The sequence below is a fragment of the Convolutriloba macropyga genome, chromosome 7, assembly GCF_964194025.1.
Source record: "Convolutriloba macropyga chromosome 7, txConMacr16.3, whole genome shotgun sequence".
In the NCBI taxonomy this organism is placed as follows: Eukaryota; Metazoa; Xenacoelomorpha; order Acoela; family Convolutidae; genus Convolutriloba; species Convolutriloba macropyga.
The window spans coordinates 4617826-4625921 of NC_134474.1; the positions used below are offsets into that span (position 1 = coordinate 4617826).

The 8096-nt window shown below is 34.5% G+C and overlaps 1 non-coding gene across 1 annotated transcript; it reads left to right on the top strand.

Annotated features, from left to right (window-relative positions):
• Nucleotides 1-351: 351 nt before the first annotated feature.
• On the top strand, nucleotides 352-543 carry LOC142343330 (U2 spliceosomal RNA). The gene has a single exon (XR_012759201.1). It is a non-coding gene; the product is annotated as a U2 spliceosomal RNA (small nuclear RNA).
• The last annotated feature ends 7553 nt before the right edge of the window (nucleotides 544-8096 follow it).

The following is an 8096-nucleotide window of genomic DNA, read 5'->3' on the forward strand; positions in this document are numbered from 1 at the left end:
CAACTTAGCTGGACTATTGATAAGGCCTCAACTCAAAATGGTCCAAAATGAGCACTTTGTTATAACTTTGTCAATCTATTCACATTTGGTACCAAGTATTTTAGACCAAAAGGTCCAGATAACTAAATCGACGTTTGCAGGATCCAAAACATCTTGATCGGATTCTAAAAATTGTAATTTTGACGATGTTTCGCGAACGTTTAACATGGTCCAACATTGCTCTTTTTGTGTCAAAAGAAACAAATGTTTCAAATATCGAGTCAAAAAGAGCAACTGTATCTGCACTGGACTTCAGACGATTGTCAACGTTTGAGTTGAGTTCACAAACTTTGAAGAATTTGATTGAAGATCATCGCTTCTCGGCCTTTTGGCTAAGATCATGTGTAGTATCTGTTCTTGTCAGCTTAATATCTGGCATGTCGGGCATTGCCTGGCACCAATATTGAACTGCTTTTTGATCCTCGGATCCGACAAAGAAGCTTGCTTCAGTCGGTCCACGGATCGTCCCGGTCCTACACTACCGCCGGGAACGGTCCATCATAATAAAGAACAATCTAATAGGTAAACAATGTTTGCAGGTTCGGTATATAACTTTGTTCTTAAACTTTTCCTGCTGTGAACTTGAAGAGTGTACAGTCAGAGGTCATTTTGGTCTGGGCTCCCCGACGTGGGAGCGTTCAGGTAGCACCAGAGTCTTTTCGGTGCCGTTTTTTTAGATTTATTCTCGTAAGGACATACGGCAGCGAAACTCATATTCTTTTGCTTTTTATGTTTCTCTGAACGGTTACCGAGACAGATTACAGAAACATCACTACTGTCACTGTCACCACCACAGGGGGGGGGGGGGGGGTGGGGAGGCACAAACGGAGAAAATCCGAAGCATCACAATGGGGCTATAAATTTGTGCGTTGAAGATGGGGGGGGGGGTGACAATCATCCCCACTCCAGGTTAGACATAACCATCCTTTACTTTTCTACTCTCATTTGCATCCGATGTATACGTCAATAGTAACGCCCCCAAAGTTGTAAAGGCTATTCAACAATTGCATTAAGACAACAAAAGTTTCGGAAATATCTAAACTCAATATGACTGTCAAGCGTTAACGTTACCATGGGCTTTATGGATTGTTTGAATCAATATCTCACAAAGTATGAAAAATAACTTCACAAAGTATGAAAAATAATTTCACAAAGTATGAAAAATAATTTCACAAAGTATGAAAAATAATTTCACAAAGTATGAAAAATAATTTCACAAAGTATGAAAAATAATTTCACAAAGTATGAAAAATAATTTCACAAAGTATGAAAAATAACTTCACAAAGTATGAAAAATAATTTCACAAAGTATCAAAAATAACTTCACAAAGTATGAAAAATAATTTCACAAAGTATGAAAAATAACTTCACAAAGTATGAAAAATAACTTCACAAAGTATGAAAAATAATTTCACAAAGTATGAAAAATAATTTCACAAAGTATGAAAAATAATTTCAAAAAGTATGAAAAATAATTTTGAGAAAATTTTGACACAAATTTTTAGCCAATTTTTGGCCATTTTCATTTGGCCAATGTTCAATGTTAATTATTTGTTTTAGTCACGAGGAAATAATCTTGTTTCTTTCCTTTTGCTTTCATTTTCTTTCTCTTGACGCAAAAATCATCGGATGATTTTGTTCTATTCCATTCTGTTAACAATAGTTTTCTTTTTTATTCTGTGATATTAGTTCAATGTTTCACCTGTTCTTGTCAACCTAATATCTGGCATGTCGGGGATTATGCTTTGCACCAATATCAAACTGCTTTTTGATCCTCGGATCCAACAAAGAAGCTCGCTTCAACCGGTCCACGCATCCTTTCTTCCTACACTACCACTGTGTTTATGCTAACAAATTATAAAATTGTTGTTCTACTTCGTAAAATTCTTTAACATTGCTGCTTGGGCTGTGTGAGAAAAGAGCAAGTTTTTCAAGACGCGACAGGTTTGAGGTCCAATAGGCCATCTGGTCTAAGTGGAAGCAGTGATCAGTGTTTACTGAAGAAGATAGTGGATGACCTATCGAATTTGGTTATTAGGCTGAACTATAGGGGATATGGATAACCTCAAACTTGATTATATGTGTAAAGTGGTGAGCTCTCATGAGCCATATTTGGCTGGCTAAAATATAGGTTTTCGGAACCCAGGTTGAGGTCCAGTTCATATTTATCTCTAATTGGAGCGTCTCAGACCGAACTGAGTTCTGAACAGACAAGTTCATGACCATTGTCGAAACTAAAGGCAAAAACAGCAAAAGTCAAAGAGCAGAACAGTTGGTAAATGCAATTTGTTGCGTGAATCGAAATCCAACCAAAGTTTTGATTAAAAATGCCTCAGCAGACTAAAACTGAATTGAGTAATGAACTTTCAAGACTTACAAACACCATCAAGGACATGCGAAAACAGTTAAAGCAAAAAAAAAACGAAATCGTACAAGAACAGAAACAATTAATCGACAAACAAGCTCAAACGATCTCAGAACAAAACCATGTTATTGACCAACAAAAGCAGCAGATAGAATTGAAAGATAATGCAAACGCGTACCAGTGTCGAATGATTGATCAATTCCAATCGGAAGTTGGATATTTACGGGATAAGAACAGTTCGCTATTGGAAAACTTAATGGGTCACAATATTCAAAATTCAACAAATTTTTTGGAGCCGTCGGAACCAAAATTTTTTCCAAAATTTATTAATAGAAACACTAAGCATCTTATAATTTCAGACAGTACATACAAAAAATACGACAATTTGATATTTCTTATGATACTGGGATTCATTCTTATCCCTCTGCAACAATTATTGATTTGGGACAAACAGTCGAATAGTATTCGTCAGGAGCCAAATGCCAATCACTCATTTTTCATGCGGGTCATAATAGTATAGATAGGGGTGTTTCGGGGGTGGCCGCAGCATCTCAATTATGTGAAACTGTTACAAAAGCAATCAAAATGTTGAAACCTCACAGAGTTCTACTTTCTGAAATTCCACAAGTTAAAATTGGCCATTATGGGCGTGAATCGAATAATATTGAAATTGAAGAGTTCAATAAGCAACTGGGAAATATTGTGTTGGAGTTAAATTGAACATTTAAATGGACAAAAGTAGAGGTTTTGAAGTGCAACATTACAACATCCGAAATATCTAAGTTCACTTAAATTTGGCTGGAGTACAAAAAATTGTCAAGAGTATTCGGAACTACTATCAACAGCATAATATTACTGTGTCACAAAACAACATTGCACTGCGACAAATTCAGCGTTTTTAATCAATCCTTTGGTTGTGTGACTTAATGTTTTTTTTGTCAGCAAAAATGAGCATTTCCAAACTAACAGTTTTTGCTTTTTTATTTAGCACTTCAAATGAAAAATTTATATATTCGGTTTATATATGTTATATGTCACAAATTTATATATGTCACGTGACATAAATTTATATATGTCACACAACCAAAATAATGATTATTATAATGCGAAAATTAGGTTCCGCTTTTTTCGATTTTTGAGTATTTGCAAAATAGTTTTTTTACACTTCATGCGCTTGCTCCTAAGTGATGATATTGATCTAAAACCGGGTCCTTTTTCTCACATTCGTGAATCGGACATGCTGATGGAAATAGTTACAAAAGATTGCAAAAATCTAAACATTTGTCTTTTCAATGTACGCAGTTTAAAAAACAAATATGACTTTTTCACTGACTTTTTGACAAATTTGACTCAAAACACAATAGTGGTCCTAACTGAAACTTGGTTGAATGAAACAGATATTTATCCAGAGAATTTTTTGAGTCCGAAACACAAATTTTATTCAAAATCGAGGTCATCAAAGACAGGAGTAAACAAGGGTGGGGATGTTGCCATCTGGGTTCCTAGGGACATATCTTCAAAACAGCGAAATGATCTAAATGTACTCAATGAAAGCATTTTTGATTCCTTATGGGTAGAAATATCTGATCTATCGGTTAGCAAAATCATAATTAATGCTTCGTATTGTCCAAATAAAAACTTGGGAAACTATTTCATTGACGAATTAGCATCAGAGACTTCCTCGGCGTACTCAATCACTGACGAAGTTCTGCTTTTTGGCGATTATAATTTCAATTATTTCAACAAAAGGGAATCCATTTTGTTGGATGAATTTGCGATTAGTTCCGGCCTTACCTTGTCAAACACAGAAAAACCAACACGAGCCACCAGCCAAGGCGTAACACTAATCGATCATGGGTTTTCCAGCAAAAACCAAATTCAAGATGTTCAGATTTTTTCGCCATCAGTTTAAATGGATAACTTGATTGTTTTATACACTACCAATTTTCCTGTTGAACCTAAAAACCGGAAGCAAAGTTTTATCAGTAGAAAAAAAAGAAAGTTCGATGCAAATAAATTTAGTCTTGATCTTTCAAATCAGGACTGGAGTAACTTATATCAATGTGAAGATAGAAATAGCATGTACGATGCTTTCATAAACGTTTTTAGTACTACTCTAGAGTTCCACGCCCCACTTATAAAACGCTTTCAACCAGAAAGAAAAATTGCCGAAAAACCTTGGCTGACAAAAGAGTTGAGAGAAGAAATCGCCAAAAAACATAGACTTTTTAATATCTGGAAAAATAACCCATAGGAGCAAGCGCATACCATTTTCAAATATTACAGAAATTTAGTTAATAGGCGTTTAAAAACAGCTCACAACGAGTTTTGCAAACAATTTTTCAAAGAGCTACCAACAAGTAAAGAACAATGGAGTTTCATCAAAAAAAGAATTGGCAAAGAAAGGGAGTGTCTCGTTATAGACAAACTAGTCGACGGTGAAACAGAAGTAGAAAATGAACTTGATATTGCAAATTGTCTCAATAGAAAATTTCAAAAACTAGGCTTATACAATGGACAATATGTGAGCGCTCCAAATATTTCTCGCGTAGAAGTTAGGGAAAAGTTTTGCTTCAGAACAGTTACACTAAAGGAATTATATGATGCCATCAATTCACTCGACAACAATAAGTCTCCGGGTCCAGGAGTTCTTAATGCTTGGGCAATCAAGGCAGCAAAACTTCCAATCGGAACTCATTTGCAATTTGTTTTTAACACATGCATTTGTCAAAATATTTTCCCGGAAAATTTAAAAATTGCTTTCATTAGTCCGGTCTACAAAAAAGGGGACGTAAAAATTTGCGAGAACTATAGGCCTATCTCAATTACTCCAATGTTTGCAAAACTCTTTGAGCGTATACTTCTCAATCAGGTTAACGAGTTTTTACAAAAAGAAAAAATTTTGAACGGTACACAGTTTGGATCTCAAAAACATAAGTCTTCTACAGATGCTGTTTTACACTTAATCGAAGCATTACAAGAAAATTATGATAACTTAAAAATTTCAGTTGCTGTTTTCATTGATCTAGCTAAAGCATTTAATTCAATATCGCACAAAATTTTTCTCAAAAAAATTGAAGCTTACGGTTTTTCAGAGAGTGCAGTTGAATTATTTGCTTCATATCTTAAAAACAGACAGCAGTGTGTTAAGATAAATGATGTTTACTCAGAATGGTTGGAAACAAATCATGGTGTTCCACAGGGAACGGTTTTTCTTCTCTATATTAATGATTTTCGAGAAAAGGTACAAGGAAACTTCGACATAATTCAATTTGCTGATGACACAAGTTTCCATTTTAGCAGAAACAATTTCAGCGAACTGGAAAAATGTGTTTCTGAAATACTGGAGAAAACAGATAATTATCTAAAGCAAAACAAATTAACCATGAATACCGGTAAAACTGAACTTCTTTGCGTCTCAAAGGAACACGAAAATTTTGATCCAATAGTTTTTCGGGGACAAGAAATTAAACCACAAAGTTACTGCAGATACTTGGGGATAATAATTGATTCTAAACTGAATTTTTATGTACAACTCAACAAAGTCCTATCAAATATGGCCACAGCGATTAGATCCATATACCTTTTACGTTATCAGGTATCTCTGGAAGCACGATTGATGCTACTCAAATCCCTAGTCCTTTCTCATTTAACATTCAGTGCTCTATTTTTTCAAAATTTGAATTTCTCTGCAATGCAGCGAATTAATCGACAAATCAATTGGTGTATTAAAATTTGCTATATGAGAAAAAAGTTTGAGAGATCTACATATCTCTTAGTAAAATCTGACATTTTGCCTGCAGAACTTTTAATAAGCCAGATGAGAGTTTCAAAACTTAGGAATGATATTTCATTATTGAAAACACACGGCACTGAGAGATTTTGTCTAAGTGGTAATGTCTTAGTAAGAAAAAACAACAGAACTGAACAGCTAATTCTTTTAAGGTCGAGCAGTCGATCAATACAAAAAAGAAGCATCCAAAAGTGGAATAAAATTCGGCGTGATGTCCGGACTATCAGCTCAAAATCAAAGTTTAAACGCATGTTAAAACAGCATCTGCTCCAACAATTCAAACTTGTACCGTTGGAAAGAAACGTTGGTGGCTTGAAAAGTTATTTTTACCTTTAGAAAACGGAACCACTAATTTTGATTTTTAACATTGTACTGATTTTGTTTATATAATTTTAAACTTGTAATTTTCAACCCCTGGGTTATATTCTCAATTTACTTGTTTAAAAAAAATAATAAAGTGCTGTGCTCGAAGTCTTTTCCAGACTGTGGTACACGTGACTCATATCATTTACAAATGTAATGTTATAATCGGGTTACCAAATAGTTTCATGATGTACTCGCGTATCGTATATGTATATATATATATATATATATATATATATATATATATATATATATATATATATTCTATTGTATAAGGTGACATTTATTTATTATTTGCGTGACCTCTGTTGTTAAAAAAGGTCAACGCTCACCACCCAGTATTTAAACGCCTTTTGTCTGCCTATGTAGATAAAGGTCTGTATGTGTTCATTTTTCTTAAAAGTTTTGGTCTAGAGCGGTTGCAATTCGATTATTGCAACTTTTGGTCTTCTATTCCTTCTATTATTGTAATAGTCATAATTAGATAAAACGAGATTCTCGTATAATGGATTTGGTTTAACTTATGACATGGCTTAACAGAAAGAAAACACAAAGGGGTAGCGCTTCCGAACCAATATACAAAGAGCCAAATTCAGATTCAACTCCGACATTCGAACGTGAAAGCAAAAAAAAAATAAATAACTGAGATCAAACTGGAAAAAAGCTGTTGCCGAACAATGGAATTGGATATAATGGGTGACAAAAAACTATGGAAAATAGCAGACCACAAAATGAGTTCATTAGTAACATTAAGAATTGGAAAAGAAGGTCTCAAGAAACTTCCTAGACAGGATCTAAACGTGAATATGGAACACATAGAAAAATAAATTCTATGGGACCTGATGAAAAAAACATATATCAGACAATGAATCGTTACTTTTGAAAGATTTACAATGTGGAGTGGCAAACAAGAAAAAAGCAAATCAATGAACCACTTTTTTCGTGCAATTACAGAGATTGCAAAAAACTGCAAACTAGATCATCTGGAACAAGAACCCATTAAAGACACGTTTATTTTTAACATGAGGAATTGCCTGCGATATCCAACGAGAACTCTAAAAAGAGACTGTTTCACCAGCAAAACCCATTTGAAATTGCAAGAAAAAATGAACTAAGTATCCTGGATGAAAATGCGTTCGAGAGCAACCCCATTAATCTAATCCCGTCACAAACACTGAGCATAGATCCAGTCTCAAACATTAACACACGAACATCAGGCACCTGCAGAGTTTTTATCCGAGGTTCAAAAAAATCGTAAATTTCCAGAAAAGAAAAATACAAAATAACTTTCGCAACTGCGTAATAACATATGAAAAATTAAAAGTTAGGTTGCCCCACAAACAACCAAACTTGAAAAAAGTGCAATGGAAAAAAACCACTTCGCAAGAACCACTTTGCAAACAACACTCAAATTGAAGCTCAAATAAAAGAGTCAGCGAGGTCTTCGAATCCAGAACAGAATCACATAATGTGAATTTTCTCGAAGTATCCAAATTTGACTAGCACTGCAGCTCCGGCACATCTAAGTCAGACGAT